Raw genomic sequence first — 20283 nt, forward strand, 5'->3', positions numbered from 1 at the left:
TAGGAAGAGCACTTTTTGGGCGGCTTATGACTTCGCTCCCCCTTGACGAATCCTCACCAAACTTTGCAAAAAAAGTATACGGCCCATTCTGAATTCCTTTGCAAGGTTTGGTGAGGATTCGTCCAGGGCGGGAAAAGTTATAGGGGGGTCACAAAATTCGCACCTACAGCCCAAACCGCTGGATGGATTTTCACCAAATTTGGACTAGGAGCAGCGGCTTGGTCCCGAAAGCATGCTTTTGCAAATTTGGTGAAAATCCATCCAGTAGATTTTTAAAAAATGACCAAAAAGTAGGTAAAAAAAAAATTGTGATAGCTGTGTTCACTTCGCGGACACACTTCCCTGTTCGCTCCGTGGACAGGACAGGGATTGGGCAAGCGGGTTGCGTCATGTCCGCGGACATGTTACGTGCTTTCCCATTGGCTGCACTGCAGCGTGCAGTGCGTCGTATTTTCAAGACGCCCGCCATCTTTGTTTGTGGTTTGCGGTGAGAGCCTGGCTAGTAAGTGTCTTCCTTCGGTTGCCCCCACCCCCGCTCATGCCTGTGTCTCCTTCCTGTCCCTCCTCCACCTCCCCCGTGTCTCCCCTGTTCCTCCAGCCCCCGCTCACGCCATCGGCACACGGTGGCCTGCGGAGGGCCGAGGAGCGGGATCTGCCGCCTACACAGTTAGCTCAGTCCCTGTGTCTTCCTCCCGTTCCCCCCACCCCCCACTCATCCCACGTGTCTCCCCTGTTCCCCCTACCCCTGCTCATGTCTCCGCTCATCCCCGTGTCACCTCTGTTCCCCTCACCCTCCGCTCATCCCCCATGTCTCCCTCACGATTCCCCCCTCCCCCTGTTCATGCCCCGTGTCTCTCCTGCCCCCCCCACTCCTGCTCATGCCGGTGTGTCTCCCCTTCCCCCACCCCGGCTAATGCCCCGTGTGTCTCGCCTTCCCCTCCACCCCCCACTCATGCCACGTGTGTCTCTCCCCTCCCCCCATACCCCGCTCATGCCCTGTGTGTCTCTCTCCTCCCCCCACCCCCTGCTCATGCCCTGTGAGTCTCTCCCCTCTCCCCCACCCCCACTCATGCCCCATGTGTCTCCCCTTGCCCCCCAACCCCCGCTCATGCCCCGCGTGTCTCTCCCCTCCCTCCACCCCCCGATCATGCCCCGTGTGTCTCTATCCTCCCGCCCACCCCCCCTCATGCCCCGTGTTTCTCTCCCCTACCCCCACCCCCCGCTCATGCCCCGTGTGTCTCTCCCCTCCCCCCACCCCCCGCTCATGCCCCATGTGTCTCTCCCCTCCCCCCCACCAACCTGCTCATGCCCTGTGTGTGTTTCCCCTTCCCCCCACCCCAGCTCATGCACCGTGTGTCTCCCCAGCTCATGCCTGGTGTGTCTCTCCCCTCCCCCCACCCCCTGCTCATGCCCCGTGTGTCTCTCCCCTCCCCCCCACCCCCTGCTCATTCCCCGTGTGTCTCTCCCCTTTCCCCCACCCCCGCTCATACCCCGTGTGTCTCTGCCCTCCCCCCCACCCCCGCTCATGTCTCCGCTCATCCCCGTGTCTCCTCTGTTCCCCATACCCTCCGCTCATCCCCCGTGTCTCCCTCACAATCCCCCCACCCCCGTTCATGCCCCGTGTCTCCCCTGCCCCCCACCCCCTGCTCATGCCCTGTGTGTCTCTCCCCTTCCCCCCCACCGCCTGCTCATGCCCCATGTGTCTCTCCCCTTCCCCCCCACCCCCCGCTCATGCCCCGTGTGTCTCCCCTTCCCCTCCACCCCCCGCTCATGCCCCGTGTGTCTCTCCCCTCCCCCCCACCCCCTGCTCATGCTCCGTGTGTCTCTCCGCTTCACCACACCCCTGCTCACGCCCCGTGTGTCTCCCCTTCCCCCCACCCCCGCTCATGCCCCGTGTGTCTGTCCCCTCCCCTCCACCGCCGCTCATGCCTGGTGCGTCTCTCACCTCCCCCCACCCCCTGCTCATGCCCCGTGTGTCTCTCCCCTCCCCCCTACCCCCGCTCATGTCTCCGCTCATCCCCATGTCTCCCCTGCCCCCCCACCCCCCGCTCATGCCCTGTGTGTCTCTCCCCTTCCCCCCACTCCCCGCTCATGCCCTGTGTGTGTCTCCCCTTCCCCCCGCACCCCGCTCATGCCCCGTGTGTCTCCCCAGGTCATGCCTGGTGTGTCTCTCGCCTCCCCCCACCCCCTGCTCCTGCCCCGTGTGTCTCTCCCCTCCCCCCACACCCCGCTCATGCCCCGTGTGTCTCTCCCCTTCCCCACATCCCCCGCTCATACCCCGTGTGTCTCTCCCCTCCCCCTCACCCCCGCTCATGTCTCCACTCATCCCGTGTCTCCTCTGTTCCCCCCACCTTCCGCTCATCCCCCGTGTCTCCCTCACGATCCCCCCACCCCCGTTCATGCCCTGTGTCTCCCCTGCCCCCCCACCACCCGCTCATGCCCTGTGTGTCTCTCCCCTTCCCCCCCACCCCCTGCTCATGCCCCGTGTGTCTCTCCCCTTCCCCCCACCCCCGCTCATGCCCGTGTGTCTCTTCCCTTCCCCCCACCCCCTGCTCATGCCCCGTGTGTCTCTCCCCTTCCCCCCACCCCCGTTCATGCCCCGTGTCTCTCCCCTTCCCCCCACCCCCCGCTCATGCCCCGTGTGTCTCTCCCCTCCCCCACCCCCCGCTCATGCCCCGTGTGTCTCTCCCCTCCCCCTTAACCCCCCGTTCATGCCCCGTGTGTCGCTCCCCTTCCCCCCAACCCTCTCTCATGCCCCGTGTGTCTCTACCCTTCCCCCCACCCGCGCTCATGCCCCGTGTGTCTCCCGACTCCCCCCAACCCCCGCTCATGCCCAGTGTGTCTCCCCTTCCCCTCCACCCCCCGCTCATGCCCCGGTTGTCTCTCCCCTTCCCCCCCACACCTCGCTCATGCCCGGTGTCTCCCTTCATTCTCCCCCATCCCCCGCCCATGCCCCGTGTCTTCCTTTTTCCCCCCACACCCCCCGCTCATGCCCCGTGTCTCTCCTGTTCACCCCCACCCCCGCTCATGCTCCGTGTCTGTCTCCCTCCTTTTCCCCCCGCTCATGGCCCGTGTCTCCCCTGTTCACCCCACCCCCCGCTCATGCCCCGTGTCTCCCTTCTTCCCACCCCCCGCTCCTGCCCTGTGTCTCCCTTCTTTCCCCCCACCCCCTGCTCATGCCCCGTGTCTCCCTTCTTTCTTTCCACCCCCCGCTCATGCCCCGTGTCTCCCTTCTTTCCCCCACCACCCGCTCATGCCCCTTGTCTCCCTTCTTTCCCCCACCCCCACTCATGCCCCATGTCTTCCTTTTCCTCACCCTGCTCTTGCCCCGTGTTTTCCTTCTCCCCCCACCCCGGGCTCATGCCCCGTGTCTCCCTTCTTCCCCCCACCCCCCGCTCATGCCCCGTGTCTCCCTTCTTCCCCCCACCACCCACTCATGCCCTCATGCCCCGTGTCTCCCTTCTTTCTTTCCACCGCCCGCTCATGCCCCGTGTCTCTCTTCTTTCCCCCATCACCCGCTCATGCCCCCCTTCTGCCCCCCAACCCCCTGCTGATGCCCCGTGTCTCCCTTCTTCCCCCCACCCCACTCTCATGCCCTGTGTGTCTCTCCCCTTCCCCCTCACTCCCCGCTCATGCCCCGTGTGTCTCTCGCCTCCCCCCCGCCCCCGCTCATGCCCTGTGTCTCTATACCCTCCCCCCACCCCCCGCTCATGCCCTGTGTGTGTCTCCCCTTCCCCCCACCCCCGCTCATGCCCCGTGTGTCTCCCCAGCTCATGCCTGGTGTACTCTCCCCTCCCCCCACCCCCTGCTCATGCCCCGTGTGTCTCTCCCCTCCCCCCCACACCCTGCTCATGCCCCGTGTGTCTCTCCACTTCCCCCCCAACCCCCGCTCATACCCCGTGTGTCTCTCCCCTCCCACCCACCCCCGCTCATGTCTCCGCTCATCCCGTGTCTCCTCTGTTCCCCCCATCTTCCGCTCATCCCCCATGTCTCCCTCACGATTCCCCCCTCCCCCTGTTCATGCCCCGTGTCTCTCCTGCCCCCCCCACTCCTGCTCATGCCGGTGTGTCTCCCCTTCCCCCACCCCGGCTAATGCCCCGTGTGTCTCGCCTTCCCCTCCACCCCCCACTCATGCCACGTGTGTCTCTCCCCTCCCCCCATACCCCGCTCATGCCCTGTGTGTCTCTCTCCTCCCCCCACCCCCTGCTCATGCCCTGTGAGTCTCTCCCCTCTCCCCCACCCCCACTCATGCCCCATGTGTCTCCCCTTCCCCCCAACCCCCGCTCATGCCCCGTGTGTCTCTCCCCTCCCTCCACCCCCCGCTCATGCCCCGTGTGTCTCTATCCTCCCGCCCACCCCCCCCATGCCCCGTGTTTCTCTCCCCTACCCCCACCCCCCGCTCATGCCCCGTGTGTCTCTCCCCTCCCCCCACCCCCCGCTCATGCCCCATGTGTCTCTCCCCTCCCCCCCACCAACCTGCTCATGCCCTGTGTGTGTTTCCCCTTCCCCCCACCCCCGCTCATGCACCGTGTGTCTCCCCAGCTCATGCCTGGTGTGTCTCTCCCCTCCCCCCACCCCCTGCTCATGCCCCGTGTGTCTCTCCCCTCCCCCCAACCCCCTGCTCATTCCCCGTGTGTCTCTCCCCTTCCCCCCACCCCCGCTCATACCCCGTGTGTCTCTGCCCTCCCCCCCACCCCCGCTCATGTCTCCGCTCATCCCCGTGTCTCCTCTGTTCCCCATACCCTCCGCTCATCCCCCGTGTCTCCCTTACAATCCCCCCACCCCCGTTCATGCCCCGTGTCTCCCCTGCCCCCCACCCCCCGCTCATGCTCTGTGTGTCTCTCCCCTTCCCCCCCACCGCCTGCTCATGCCCCATGTGTCTCTCCCCTTCCCCCCACCCCCCGCTCATGCCCCGTGTGTCTCCCCTTCCCCTCCACCCCCCGCTCATGCCCCGTGTGTCTCTCCCCTCCCCCCCACCCCCTGCTCATGCTCCGTGTGTCTCTCCGCTTCACCACACCCCTGCTCACGCCCCGTGTGTCTCCCCTTCCCCCCACCCCCGCTCATGCCCCGTTTGTCTGTCCCCTCCCCTCCACCCCCGCTCATGCCTGGTGCGTCTCTCCCCTCCCCCCACCCCCTGCTCATGCCCCGTGTGTCTCTCCCCTTCCCCCTACCCCCGCTCATGTCTCCGCTCATCCCCATGTCTCCCCTGCCCCCCCACCCCCCGCTCATGCCCTGTGTGTCTCTCCCCTTCCCCCCCACTCCCCGCTCATGCCCTGTGTGTGTCTCCCCTTCCCCCCGCACCCCGCTCATGCCCCGTGTGTCTCCCCAGGTCATGCCTGGTGTGTCTCTCGCCTCCCCCCACTCCCTGCTCATGCCCCGTGTGTCTCTCCCCTCCCCCCACACCCCGCTCATGCCCCGTGTGTCTCTCCCCTTCCCCCCATCCCCCGCTCATACCCCGTGTGTCTCTCCCCTCCCCCCCACCCCCGCTCATGTCTCCACTCATCCCGTGTCTCCTCTGTTCCCCCCACCTTCCGCTCATCCCCTGTGTCTCCCTCACGATCCCCCCACCCCCGTTCATGCCCTGTGTCTCCCCTGCCCCCTACCACCCGCTCATGCCCTGTGTGTCTCTCCCCTTCCCCCCCACCCCCTGCTCATGCCCCGTGTGTCTCTCCCCTTCCCCCCACCCCCGCTCATGCCCCGTGTGTCTCCCCTTCCCCCCACCCCCGCTCATGCCCGTGTGTCTCTTCCCTTCCCCCCACCCCCTGCTCATGCCCGTGTGTCTCTCCCCTTCCCCCCACCCCCGTTCATGCCCCGTGTCTCTCCCCTTCCCCCCACCCCCCGCTCATGCCCCGTGTGTCTCTCCCCTCCCCCACCCCCCGCTCATGCCCCGTGTGTCTCTCCCCTCCCCCTTAACCCCCGTTCATGCCCCGTGTGTCGCTCCCCTTCCCCCCAACCCTCTCTCATGCCCCGTGTGTCTCTACCCTTCCCCCCACCCCCGCTCATGCCCCGTGTGTCTCCCGACTCCCCCCAACCCCCGCTCATGCCCAGTGTGTCTCCCCTTCCCCCCCACCCCCCGCTCATGCCCCGGTTGTCTCTCCCCTTCCCCCCCACACCTCGCTCATGCCCGGTGTCTCCCTTCATTCTCCCCCATCCCCCGCCCATGCCCCGTGTCTTCCTTTTTCCCCCCACACCCCCCGCTCATGCCCCGTGTCTCTCCTGTTCACCCCCACCCCCGCTCATGCTCCGTGTCTGTCTCCCTCCTTTTCCCCCCGCTCATGGCCCGTGTCTCCCCTGTTCACCCCACCCCCCGCTCATGCCCCGTGTCTCCCTTCTTCCCACCCCCCGCTCCTGCCCTGTGTCTCCCTTCTTTCCCCCCACCCCCTGCTCATGCCCCGTGTCTCCCTTCTTTCTTTCCACCCCCCGCTCATGCCCCGTGTCTCCCTTCTTTCCCCCACCACCCGCTCATGCCCCTTGTCTCCCTTCTTTCCCCCACCCCCACTCATGCCCCATGTCTTCCTTTTCCTCACCCTGCTCTTGCCCCGTGTTTTCCTTCTCCCCCCACCCCCGGCTCATGCCCCGTGTCTCCCTTCTTCCCCCCACCCCCTGCTCATGCCCCGTGTCTCCCTTCTTCCCCCCACCACCCACTCATGCCCTCATGCCCCGTGTCTCCCTTCTTTCTTTCCACCGCCCGCTCATGCCCCGTGTCTCTCTTCTTTCCCCCACCACCCGCTCATGCCCCCCTTCTGCCCCCCAACCCCCTGCTGATGCCCCGTGTCTCCCTTCTTCCCCCCACCCCACTCTCATGCCCTGTGTGTCTCTCCCCTTCCCCCTCACTCCCCGCTCATGCCCCGTGTGTCTCTCGCCTCCCCCCCGCCCCCGCTCATGCCCTGTGTCTCTATACCCTCCCCCCACCCCCCGCTCATACCCTGTGTGTGTCTCCCCTTCCCCCCACCCCCGCTCATGCCCCGTGTGTCTCCCCAGCTCATGCCTGGTGTACTCTCCCCTCCCCCCACCCCCTGCTCATGCCCCGTGTGTCTCTCCCCTCCCCCCCACACCCTGCTCATGCCCCGTGTGTCTCTCCACTTCCCCCCCAACCCCCGCTCACACCCCGTGTGTCTCTCCCCTCCCACCCACCCCCGCTCATGTCTCCGCTCATCCCGTGTCTCCTCTGTTCCCCCCATCTTCCGCTCATCCCCCATGTCTCCCTCACGATCCCCCCACCCCCGTTGATGCCCTGTGTCTCCCCTGCCCCCTCACCCCCCGCTCATGCCCTGTGTGTCTCTCCCATTCCCCCCTACCCCCTGCTCATGCCCCGTGTGTCTCTCCCCTTCCCCCCACCCTCGCTCATGCCCCGTGTGTCTCCCCTTCCCCCCACCCCCGCTCATGCCCTGTGTTTCTCTCCCCTGCGCCCCACCCCCTGCTCATGCCCCGTGTGTCTCTCCCCTTCCCCCCACCCCCGCTCATGCCCCGTGTGTCTCCCCTTCCCCCCCACCCCCCGCTCATGCCCCGTGTGTCTCTCCCCTCCCCCCACCCCCCGCTCATGCCCCGTGTGTCTCTCCCCTCTCCCCTAACCCCCCGTTCATGCCCCGTGTGTCGCTCCCCTTCCCCCAATCCCCTCTCATGCCCCGTGTGCCTCTACCCTTCCCCCCACCCCCGCTCATGCCCTGTGTGTCTCTCGACTCCCCCCCACCCCCGCTCATGCCCCGTGTGTCTCCCCTTCCCCCCCCACCCCCCACTCATACCCCGGTTGTCTCTCCCCTTCCCCACCACACCTCGCTCATGCCCGATGTCTCCCTTCTTTCCCCCCCACCCCCCGCTCATGCCCCGTGTCTTCCTTTTTCCCCCCGCTCATGGCCCGTGTCTCCCCTGTTCACCCCACCCCCCGCTCATGCCTCGTGTCTCCCTTCTTCCCCCTCAACCCCCCGCTCATGCCCTGTGTCTCCCTTCTTTCCCGCTCATGCCCCGTGTCGCCCTTCTTCCCACCCCCCGCTCATGCCCTGTGTCTCCCTTCTTTCCCCCCCAACCCCTGCTCATGCCCCGTGTCTCCCTTCTTTCTTTCCACCCCCCGCTCATGCCCCGTGTCTCCCTTCTTTCCCCCACCACCCGCTCATGCCCCGTGTCTCCCTTCTTTCCCCCACCCCCCACTCATGCCCCATGTCTTCCTTTTCCCCACCCCGCTCTTGCCCCGTGTCTTCCTTCTCCCCCCCACCCCCGGCTCATGCCCCGTGTCTCCCTTCTTCCCCCCACCCCCCGCTCATGCCCCGTGTCTCCCTTCTTCCCCCCACCACCCAATCATGCCCCGTGTCTCCCTTCTTCCCCCTCACCCCCTGCTCATGCCCTGTGTCTCCCTTCTTTCCCCCCCTACCCCTGATCATGCCCCGTATCTCCCTTCTTCCCCCCACCTCCCGCTCATGCCCTGTGTCTCCTTCCTGTACCCCCCACCCCCGCTCATGCTCCGTGTCTCCCTTCATCCCCCCACCCCTGCTCATGCCCAGTGTCTCCCTTCTTTCCCCCCACTCCTCGCTCATGCCCCGTGTCTCCCTTGTTCCCCCCTACCCCCGCTCATGCCCCGTGTCTCCCTTCTTCCTCCCCCACCCCCCGCTCATGCCCCGTGTCTGCCCTGTTCCCCCCACCCCCCGCTCATGCCCCGTGTCTCCCTCCTGTACCCCCCACACCCCGCTCATGCCCCGTGTCTCCCTTCTGAACCCCCCACCCCCCGCTCATGCCCCGTGTCTCCCTTCTCCCCCCCACTCATGCCCTGTGTCTCCCTTCTCCCCGCTCATGCCCCGTGTCTCCCTTCCCCCCTCATGCCCCGTGTCTTCCCCCCCACCCCCCACTCATGCCCCGTGTCTTCCTTCTTTCCCCCATCCCCCGCTCATGCCCTGTGTCTCCCTCGTGTTACCCCCCACTCATGCCCCCATGTCTCTCTCCTGGTCTTCCCGACCCCCCACCGATGCCCTGTTGTGTTCTCTTTATACACCCCGCCTTCCCTTTCCCTGGTGTCCATCTTGGTAAAAGATTTTCATTCCTACACCAGGACGCCTCCCTGTGGCGTCCCGGTTTGGGAAGAAAAATCTTTTTTTTACCACCCGGTGTTCCCACTTTTAGAACCTAGGATGCTAGTGGTCTTCCTCCATTGAAAAGGACGTTATGGTTACATTGCACTAATAAAAAAACTATGAAATTCAGTAAAAAAAAATGTTAAAGTGACTTTATGGTTAAGGTGCACTAATAAAAACCTATGAAATTCAATAAAAAAACTTTGTTGAAGGGAGGTTATGGTTACGTTGCGCTACTAAAAACCTATGAAATTCAGTAAAAAAACGTTGTTAAAGGGACGTAATGGTTAAGTTGCGCTATTAAAAACCTATGAAATTGTAACGCTCACCTGATTCCCACGGAGGCGCGGGTCTTGGCAGGAAGCTGTCTGTGACTCGAAAAGTGATGTGCAGGACTCGATTGGCTTCTCGGGTCGAACCTCTTCGCACTGTGTGTCGGACTCGAAGAGTGAGGTTTCTGCAGGTGAAAGAATATGGGGGTTAATGGTCTGGGTTGTTGAATGTCCCTCTCTCTCTCTCTCTTTTCCCAGCTTTTTCGTAGAGCCCCCAGGTCAACGTGCTCACCTTATATAGGTGAATGCTGGGCTCTCCATCTGCGTCTGGTGCAGGGTGCCGTTGCCAGTTCCTTCACTGGTGAAACACAGGCCTCTTGAATTCAGAGGATGGTTACCGTCGTTATCTGCACGAGCGGTGAGTTTCTGGACACCTTTTGTCTTTATAGTCTTTACATGCGTGGCACGTTTATGCAGATTCTGTATAATGCCTTTCCCTTATGTATTGCAGGGCTCTTGAGATGAAAGATGAAGTGAAGCGCCTGGAAGTTCGTAAGTATGGCAAGCACTCTAACTGTCTCTTTCCTTGCAGCTTAGTTCGTGTTAAAGAGACGCCGGAGTATTCGCAGGTGTTTTATTGCGACGAGCGTGATGGACGTAAGTAAATACCTGCTTAATGTCTTTTCTTTTGCCTTTCAGATGTTGGGTTGTAGGGCCGGAGTCCGCAGAATGCCAGTAAGTTGTTAACGATACTTTGTCTTCACAGGCGGCGATGCAGAACGAAGAAATCCGGAATTCACAGCGTGCCGGTAAGTATGGCAATGCTTTTGTTCTTGCAGGTGGAGATGCGGCGTGAAGAAATGTCCGCCGCCGATGAATCAGGTAAGTAAGCATTGCGTGTAAAGTTCGCCTTGCTAACCTGTTGTTTCAGTTCTTTGCAGGTGCTGATGATGTCTGGATACTGAAACGGTAAGTAGGATTCTTGCAGGTCCAGGATCGGAAGAAGAAAGGCCGGAGCAGACTCGGTGAGCGTTCTGCTGCAGATGCAGAATAACGCGAAGCACACTTCATCTATCGGGTGTGGTTTAAATAGCCTTGGAGTGATGAGGCGTCTTCTTCCACGGCCCCGCCTAGGTAAGAAAAGAGTTCCAGTTTCCAGAAGAGTTCCAGTGCTGTATCCAGGGAGTGGAGCTGCCCCACCCAGGTAAGAAAGTAGTTCCTGTTCTCAGATGGCTTCTAAGTGGCTGGTAAGTAAGCAGCATGGTCTGCTGCAGGTAAGTCCACCCAAGCATCTTCACACCTATTATGAGCCCGGCGCTTCCAGTGCCGGGACCAATGGTTTTGATGAGCCTGGTGCCACCGGCGCCAGGACAAGGTCCAAAAGGTCCCAGTGGGGACCGGCTGGTGCTTAGGATTAGGGTTAGGGGCCTGCTTCCAAGGACGTTGGGCTGGTCCTGGCTCCTTGGAAGCAGTGGAAGCAGTGATCATGACAGTACCCCCCTCAAGGCCCCTCCTAAGCGTGTCTTCTCTGGGGGTTTTGGCTTGTCGGGCTGATTCAGATGGAATTTCTTGACCAGACGAGGTGCGTGGACATATTCTGAAGGTTCCCAAGACCTTTCCTGGGGGCCGTAACCTTTCCAATCAACCAGATAATATAACTTAGATTTGGAGATCTTGGAGTCTAGGATGTTCTTAACTTCGAATTCAAGTTCTCCATCTACTAAAACCGGTTCTGGGAATTCAGTCAATCGGGTTTCTGGTTGTACTGGTTTTAATAAGGAGACATGGAATACTGGGTGTATTTTCATATGCGTAGGTAACTCCAATTTGACAGCCACCGGATTAATTATGGCAGATATGAGATAGGGTCCAAGGTATCTCGGGATGAAGGTGCGGGGTCCCTTTAGAGGCATGTGCTTAGTGGATAGCCAGACCTGATCTCCTACAGCGTAGTGAGGAGCCTCTTTAGGGTGTCGATCTGCTCCTCTTTTGAATTGAGCTTTAGCTCTTTGCAGATGGGCCGAGGCTTCCTTAAAAGCACGGGTGATCTCCGAGTGCAAGTGATCCACAGCAGGTGCTTCGAATTCTTGGGGAGGATCCAGGTTAGAGGTTCTAGGATGGTGCCCATATAGTAGGAAGAAGGGAGTCTTCCCTGTTCCAGAATGAATCAAATTATTGTAAGCGTATTCAGCGATCCAAAGAATATCCTTCCAGGGGTTTTCAGTTTGTTGGAGCATGCAACGTAGATATTGCTCTAGAGTTTGATTTGTCCTTTCGGTTTGTCCGTCAGTTTGGGGATGGTGACTAGTTGAAAGTCTTACATCAATTTGGGCTAGACGACAGCAACTGCGCCAGAAGTGAGAGATGAATTGACTTCCCCTATCGGAGACTAAAACCGAGGGAAAACCGTGTAGCCAAACGATATTTTCTAAGAATTCTCGGGCCAATACTGAGGCTGATGGTAGACCCTTCAGGGGAATGAAGTGAGCCATCTTGGAGAATAGATCCACGACTACTAAAATGGTAGTATACCCCGAGCATGGAGGTAAGTCCGTGATGAAATCCATGGATAGGGTATGCCATGGACAGGGAGTGATGTCTAGTGGCTGTAATAGGCCGGCTGCTTTCTCCTTCTGACTTTTATTCTGGGCAAACACACCACAGGAGATTACAAAGTCTCTAATATCCTTTTTTCATGACGGCCACCAGAAATGTCTTTTAATCTTTTCCATGGTTTTGGTAATGCCAGGGTGACCCTCCATTAGAGAGTCGTGATAACAGGAGATTACTTGTCTTTGTGTTTTCTCACAGGGTAAATGCAATCGTCCTCGGAAATATGGTAGGTCTTGATCCACTGAGAATTCTTTCCCCTTTAATTGCCAATCTTGCAAATCGCCCAGAGTTAGGAGTGATTTAACCATGGTCTTGATGTCTTCAAAAGATTGAGCGCTGACCAAACCCAAAATTCTTTGTTCTGGGATTATGGGTATTGGTTCTGGATTGGTCAAATGTTCATCTACTCCCATCCGGGAGAGAGCATCTGCTTTTCCGTTCTTACTGCCTGGTCGATAAGTAATTATAAAGTCAAATTCTGCTAGGAACAGAGCCCAGCGAAGCTGTCTGGAAGACTGAGCTTTGGCTGTCTTTAGATATTGTAAATTGCAGTGATCAGTCATTACGGTGACTGTGTGTCTGGCTCCTAGAAGATAATGCCGCCAGGCTTTAAAGGCCGATCTGATGGCCAAAAGTTCCTTTTCTGTAATTGAATAGTTGATCTTGGGAGGCGAAAACTTGCGGGACCAAAAGGCAACAGGATGTAGTTGGTGTGTGACCGGATCTCTTTGTGATAAAACTGCCCCCATAGCAAGACTAGATGCATCCGTTTCCACGATGTAGGGGAGTTCTGGGCGAGGAAGTTTTAAAACAGGTGCAGAAATGAATTTAGCTTTTAAGTCCTGAAAAGCTTGTTCTGCTTCAGAAGACCACTCAAAACGTTTGTTCTTTTTCAACAGAGCGGTGATGGGCTGGACTATCTGAGAAAATTCAGGAATGAATCTGCGGTAAAAGTTAGCGAACCCTAACATGCTTTGAACTCCTTTTACAGAGGTTGGTGATGGCCACTTGATGATTGCATCCACTTTCTTTGAATCCATATGGACTCCGTTAGGTGACAACATGAATTCCAGGAACTCGACTTCCGTTACGTTGAAAACGCATTTCTCAAGCTTAGCAAAAAGATTATGTTGACGCAATCTCTCGAGAACCTTTTTAACGTGTCTCTGATGTTCCTCTTCAGATGATGAATAGACGAGGATGTCATCAATGTAGACAACAACACACACGTCTATGAGTTCTCTAAGGACATCGTTCATAAAATACTGGAAAGCAGCAGGAGCATTACACAGTCCAAAGGGCATCACTTGATATTCGAATAGCCCGTACTTGGTGCGGAAGGCCGTTTTCCATTCATCGCCCTCTTTTATCCGTACCAAGTGGTAGGCTCCTCTGAGATCCAACTTTGTGTATATACATGCATCTTTGACTTGATCCAGGAGTTCAGGGATCAAAGGTAACGGGTATCTGTTTTTAACGGTGATCTGATTCAGGGCGCGGTAATCTATGCAAGTCCTAAGGTCTCCTTCCTTTTTCAGAACGAAGAACAAAGCCGATGAAGCTGGAGATTTTGAAGGACGGATAAACCCGTTAGCTAGGTATTGGTCTAGGTATTGTCTGAGGTGAAGGTTCTCTGGCTCGGTGAGGGCATAAATCCTGCTGCAAGGAGGAGTTGTTCCAGGTATCAGATCTATTTGACAGTCGTAAAACCTATGAGGAGGCAGGGTGTTGGCTTGATCCTTCCGGAAGACGTCTTGGAATTCCTGGTATTCGGGAGGTAATTTGGGCACCTCCTCAGAAGAGATTGCCGCCAGTGAAACATCAGGCCGAGGATAACAAGTGGTAAAACACTCTGGAAACTGAACAGTCTTTGCTCGCCAATCGATCTGAGGATTGTGCTTCTCTAACCAAGGGATTCCCAGAATGATCTGGAACTGAGGGGCCTTGATTACATCGAACACAATTCTCTCCCAGTGTCCATCTTGACTCACTAGCGTCACTTCTTGGGTGGCATGCGTTACTGGTCCGGAGGCTATCTCCGTGCCATCCACAGTAGTGATGACGTCTTTCACTGCCTTAGGGACAAGGGGTAGATTCATCCTGGATACCATTTCACGGTCCACATAGTTACCGATTGCTCCGCTGTCAATGTAAGCTTCAATTGCATGCAAACGATCCGGACGTTCAGGACTAATGAGGACCATGGGTATCACAAAGTGCGAGGTCACGGGACAGATCTTAACGCTCGGCAAGAGGACCTCTACTCTTGTCGGGCGAGGTCGTTTCCCTGCTCAGAATTTGTGGTACAGGTATCCGCGGCTCCTACAGTCTTCTTAGCTGGTTTCACTGGACAGTCCCGAAGAAAGTGTCCTGAGTTTCCGCAATAGAGGCATAATTGCAGCTGCCTTCTTCTTTCCCACTCTTTCTGGGTTAAAGGTCCTTTCATGCCCCCTATTTACATGGGTTCCACAGTGTCAGCTCCCTTATTCGAGGTCTGTGGTTAAGAAAACACTTGGGTATCAAATCTGGAACGATCTGCCTTCCTGTTCTGTAGTCTATGGTCCAATTGGACAACTAAGTCAATATAGTCAGAACATTCTTGTGGAGGATTCACAACTTGTGCTAACACATCTTTGAGCTCTCCACGCAGGCCTCTATAGAAAAGCGTTATTCTCTTGTCCTCGGGCCATTGTGTTTCCACTATGAGTCTATTGAAGGAGGCTATATAAGTCAAGAGGTCTTGATTACCCTGTCGTAATGAGAGAAGCTCATTGTCCAAGGCCTGCCCTTGTGCATGTCTTGCGAACAGTTTCTCCATGCTGGACTGGAAGGCCTGAAAGTCATGTAAAACCGGATCAGCCTGGGTGACTAAAGGGATCGACCAATCTGCAGCGCTGCCACTGAGATAAGAAAGCACGAAAGCCACCTTGGTCTGATCTGTTGGGAATGCAGCTGGTCGACATAAGAAGTGTAGGCGGCACTGATTGATGAACACTGCAAATTTCTTTGGATCACCAGAAAAGCGTTCGGGCGGAGCCAAGGGAACATTACCGGGCAGATTGATTTGCACTGGATTTGAAGATGATGCAGGAGGATAACTTCCTCCTGGAACAGGCAAAGGTGTCTGTCCTGCCTGCGTTTGTAACAACTGCCTAGCAAGGTCCTCTGTTCGCTCCTTGGAAAGTATCAGTTCTCTTCTTAGAGAGTTTGTTTCCCGACGAGCTGCATGTACTTCTGCTCTTAATTCCCTGAGCAACTGGGCTAGTTGATCAGTGTCTGAGGTTTCCATTGCGCCTGGGTAGGAGTTTTGTGGTGGGCTTCGCATTCTGTAAAGCTCACCTGATTCCCACGGAGGCGCGGGTCTTGGCAGGAAGCTGTCTGTGACTCGAAAAGTGATGTGCAGGACTCGATTGGCTTCTGGGGTCGAACCTCTTCGCACTGTGTGTCGGACTCGAAGAGTGAGGTTTCTGCAGGTGAAAGAATATGGGAGTTAATGGTCTGGGTTGTTGAATGTCCCTCTCTCTCTCTCTCTTTTCCCAGCTTTTTCGTAGAGCCCCCAGGTCAACGTGCTCACCTTATATAGGTGAATGCTGGGCTCTCCATCTGCGTCTGGTGCAGGGTGCCGTTGCCAGTTCCTTCACTGGTGAAACACAGGCCTCTTGAATTCAGAGGATGGTTACCGTCGTTATCTGCACGAGCGGTGAGTTTCTGGACACCTTTTGTCTTTATAGTCTTTACATGCGTGGCACGTTTATGCAGATTCTGTATAATGCCTTTCCCTTATGTATTGCAGGGCTCTTGAGATGAAAGATGAAGTGAAGCGCCTGGAAGTTCGTAAGTATGGCAAGCACTCTAACTGTCTCTTTCCTTGCAGCTTAGTTCGTGTTAAAGAGACGCCGGAGTATTCGCAGGTGTTTTATTGCGACGAGCGTGATGGACGTAAGTAAATACCTGCTTAATGTCTTTTCTTTTGCCTTTCAGATGTTGGGTTGTAGGGCCGGAGTCCGCAGAATGCCAGTAAGTTGTTAACGATACTTTGTCTTCACAGGCGGCGATGCAGAACGAAGAAATCCGGAATTCACAGCGTGCCGGTAAGTATGGCAATGCTTTTGTTCTTGCAGGTGGAGATGCGGCGTGAAGAAATGGCCGCCGCCGATGAATCAGGTAAGTAAGCATTGCGTGTAAAGTTCGCCTTGCTAACCTGTTGTTTCAGTTCTTTGCAGGTGCTGATGATGTCTGGATACTGAAATGGTAAGTAGGATTCTTGCAGGTCCAGGATCGGAAGAAGAAAGGCCGGAGCAGACTCGGTGAGCGTTCTGCTGCAGATGCAGAATAACGCGAAGCACACTTCATCTATCGGGTGTGGTTTAAATAGCCTTGGAGTGATGAGGCGTCTTCTTCCACGGCCCCGCCTAGGTAAGAAAAGAGTTCCAGTTTCCAGAAGAGTTCCAGTGCTGTATCCAGGGAGTGGAGCTGCCCCACCCAGGTAAGAAAGTAGTTCCTGTTCTCAGATGGCTTCTAAGTGGCTGGTAAGTAAGCAGCATGGTCTGCTGCAGGTAAGTCCACCCAAGCATCTTCACACCTATTATGAGCCCGGCGCTTCCAGTGCCGGGACCAATGGTTTTGATGAGCCTGGTGCCACCGGCGCCAGGACAAGGTCCAAAAGGTCCCAGTGGGGACCGGCTGGTGCTTAGGATTAGGGTTAGGGGCCTGCTTCCAAGGACGTTGGGCTGGTCCTGGCTCCTTGGAAGCAGTGGAAGCAGTGATCATGACAGTACCCCCCTCAAGGCCCCTCCTAAGCGTGTCTTCTCCGGGGGTTTTGGCTTGTCGGGCTGATTCAGATGGAATTTCTTGACCAGACGAGGTGCGTGGACATATTCTGAAGGTTCCCAAGACCTTTCCTGGGGGCCGTAACCTTTCCAATCAACCAGATAATATAACTTAGATTTGGAGATCTTGGAGTCTAGGATGTTCTTAACTTCGAATTCAAGTTCTCCATCTACTAAAACCGGTTCTGGGAATTCAGTCAATCGGGTTTCTGGTTGTATTGGTTTTAATAAGGAGACATGGAATACTGGGTGTATTTTCATATGCGTAGGTAACTCCAATTTGACAGCCACCGGATTAATTATGGCAGATATGAGATAGGGTCCAAGGTATCTCGGGATGAAGGTGCGGGGTCCCTTTAGAGGCAGGTGCTTAGTGGATAGCCAGACCTGATCTCCTACAGCGTAGTGAGGAGCCTCTTTACGGTGTCGATCTGCTCCTCTTTTGAATTGAGCTTTAGCTCTTTGCAGATGGGCCGAGGCTTCCTTAAAAGCACGGGTGATCTCCGAGTGCAAGTGATCCACAGCAGGTGCTTCGAATTCTTGGGGAGGATCCAGGTTAGAGGTTCTAGGATGGTGCCCGTATAGTAGGAAGAAGGGAGTCTTCCCTGTTCCAGAATGAATCAAATTATTGTAAGCGTATTCAGCGATCCAAAGAATATCCTTCCAGGGGTTTTCAGTTTGTTGGAGCATGCAACGTAGATATTGCTCTAGAGTTTGATTTGTCCTTTCGGTTTGTCCGTCAGTTTGGGGATGGTGACTACTTGAAAGTCTTACATCAATTTGGGCTAGACGACAGCAACTGCGCCAGAAGTGAGAGATGAATTGACTTCCCCTATCGGAGACTAAAACCGAGGGAAAACCGTGTAGCCAAACGATATTTTCTAAGAATTCTCGGGCCAATACTGAGGCTGATGGTAGACCCTTCAGGGGAATGAAGTGAGCCATCTTGGAGAATAGATCCACGACTACTAAAATGGTAGTATACCCCGAGCATGGAGGTAAGTCCGTGATGAAATCCATGGATAGGGTATGCCATGGACAGGGAGTGATGTCTAGTGGCTGTAATAGGCCGGCTGCTTTCTCCTTCTGACTTTTATTCTGGGCAAACACACCACAGGAGATTACAAAGTCTCTAATATCCTTTTTCCATGACGGCCACCAGAAATGTCTTTTAATCTTTTCCATGGTTTTGGTAATGCCAGGGTGACCCTCCATTAGAGAGTCGTGATAACAGGAGATTACTTGTCTTTGTGTTTTCTCACAGGGTAAATGCAATCGTCCTCGGAAATATGGTAGGTCTTGATCAACTGAGAATTCTTTCCCCTTTAATTGCCAATCTTGCAAATCGCCCAGAGTTAGGAGTGATTTAACCATGGTCTTGATGTCTTCAAAAGATTGAGCGCTGACCAAACCCAAAATTCTTTGTTCTGGGATTATGGGTATTGGTTCTGGATTGGTCAAATGTTCATCTACTCCCATCCGGGAGAGAGCATCTGCTTTTCCGTTCTTACTGCCTGGTCGATAAGTAATTATAAAGTCAAATTCTGCTAGGAACAGAGCCCAGCGAAGCTGTCTGGAAGACTGAGCTTTGGCTGTCTTTAGATATTGTAAATTGCAGTGATCAGTCATTACGGTGACTGTGTGTCTGGCTCCTAGAAGATAATGCCGCCAGGCTTTAAAGGCCGATCTGATGGCCAAAAGTTCCTTTTCTGTAATTGAATAGTTGATCTTGGGAGGCGAAAACTTGCGGGACCAAAAGGCAACAGGATGTCGTTGGTGTGTGACCGGATCTCTTTGTGATAAAACTGCCCCCATAGCAAGACTAGATGCATCCGTTTCCACGATGTAGGGGAGTTCTGGGCGAGGAAGTTTTAAAACAGGTGCAGAAATGAATTTAGCTTTTAAGTCCTGAAAAGCTTGTTCTGCTTCAGAAGACCACTCAAAACGTTTGTTCTTTTTCAACAGAGCGGTGATGGGCTGGACTATCCGAGAAAATTCAGGAATGAATCTGCGGTAAAAGTTAGCGAACCCTAACATGCTTTGAACTCCTTTTACAGAGGTTGGTGATGGCCACTTGATGATTGCATCCACTTTCTTTGAATCCATATGGACTCCGTTAGGTGACAACATGAATTCCAGGAACTCGACTTCCGTTACGTTGAAAACGCATTTCTCAAGCTTAGCAAAAAGATTATGTTGACGCAATCTCTCGAGAACCTTTTTAACGTGTCTCTGATGTTCCTCTTCAGATGATGAATAGACGAGGATGTCATCAATGTAGACAACAACACACACGTCTATGAGTTCTCTAAGGACATCGTTCATAAAATACTGGAAAGCAGCAGGAGCATTACACAGTCCAAAGGGCATCACTTGATATTCGAATAGCCCGTACTTGGTGCGGAAGGCCGTTTTCCATTCATCGCCCTCTTTTATCCGTACCAAGTGGTAGGCTCCTCTGAGATCCAACTTTGTGTATATACATGCATCTTTGACTTGATCCAGGAGTTCAGGGATCAAAGGTAACGGGTATCTGTTTTTAACGGTGATCTGATTCAGGGCGCGGTAATCTATGCAAGTCCTAAGGTCTCCTTCCTTTTTCGGAACGAAGAACAAAGCCGATGAAGCTGGAGATTTTGAAGGACGGATAAACCTGTTAGCTAGGTATTGGTCTAGGTATTGTCTGAGGTGAAGGTTCTCTGGCTCGGTGAGGGCATAAATCCTGCTGCAAGGAGGAGTTGTTCCAGGTATCAGATCTATTTGACAGTCGTAAGACCTATGAGGAGGCAGGGTGTTGGCTTGATCCTTCCGGAAGACGTCTTGGAATTCCTGGTATTCGGGAGGTAATTTGGGCACCTCCTCAGAAGAGATTGCCGCCAGTGAAACATCAGGCCGAGGATAACAAGTGGTAAAACACTCTGGAAACTGAACCGTCTTTGCTCGCCAATCGATCTGAGGATTGTGCTTCTCTAACCAAGGGATTCCCAGAATGATCTGGAACTGAGGGGCCTTGATTACATCGAACACGATTCTCTCCCAGTGTCCATCTTGACTCACTAGCGTCACTTCTTGGGTGGCATGCGATACTGGTCCGGAGGCTATCTCCGTGCCATCCACAGTAGTGATGACGTCTTTCACTGCCTTAGGGACAAGGGGTAGATTCATCCTGGATACCATTTCACGGTCCACATAGTTACCGATTGCTCCGCTGTCAATGTAAGCTTCAATTGCATGCAAACGATCCGGACGTTCAGGACTAATGAGGACCATGGGTATCACAAAGTGCGAGGTCACGGGACAGATCTTAACGCTCGGCAAGAGGACCTCTACTCTTGTCGGGCGAGGTCGTTTCCCTGCTCAGAATTTGTGGTACAGGTATCCGTGGCTCCTACAGTCTTCTTAGCTGGTTTCACTGGACAGTCCCGAAGAAAGTGTCCTGAGTTTCCGCAATAGAGGCATAATTGCAGCTGCCTTCTTCTTTCCCGCTCTTTCTGGGTTAAAGGTCCTTTC

The sequence above is a fragment of the Ambystoma mexicanum genome, chromosome 6q (genome assembly GCF_040938575.1).
Source record: "Ambystoma mexicanum isolate Mex_15411 chromosome 6q, UKY_AmexF1_1, whole genome shotgun sequence".
Lineage (NCBI taxonomy): Eukaryota > Metazoa > Chordata > Amphibia > Caudata > Ambystomatidae > Ambystoma > Ambystoma mexicanum.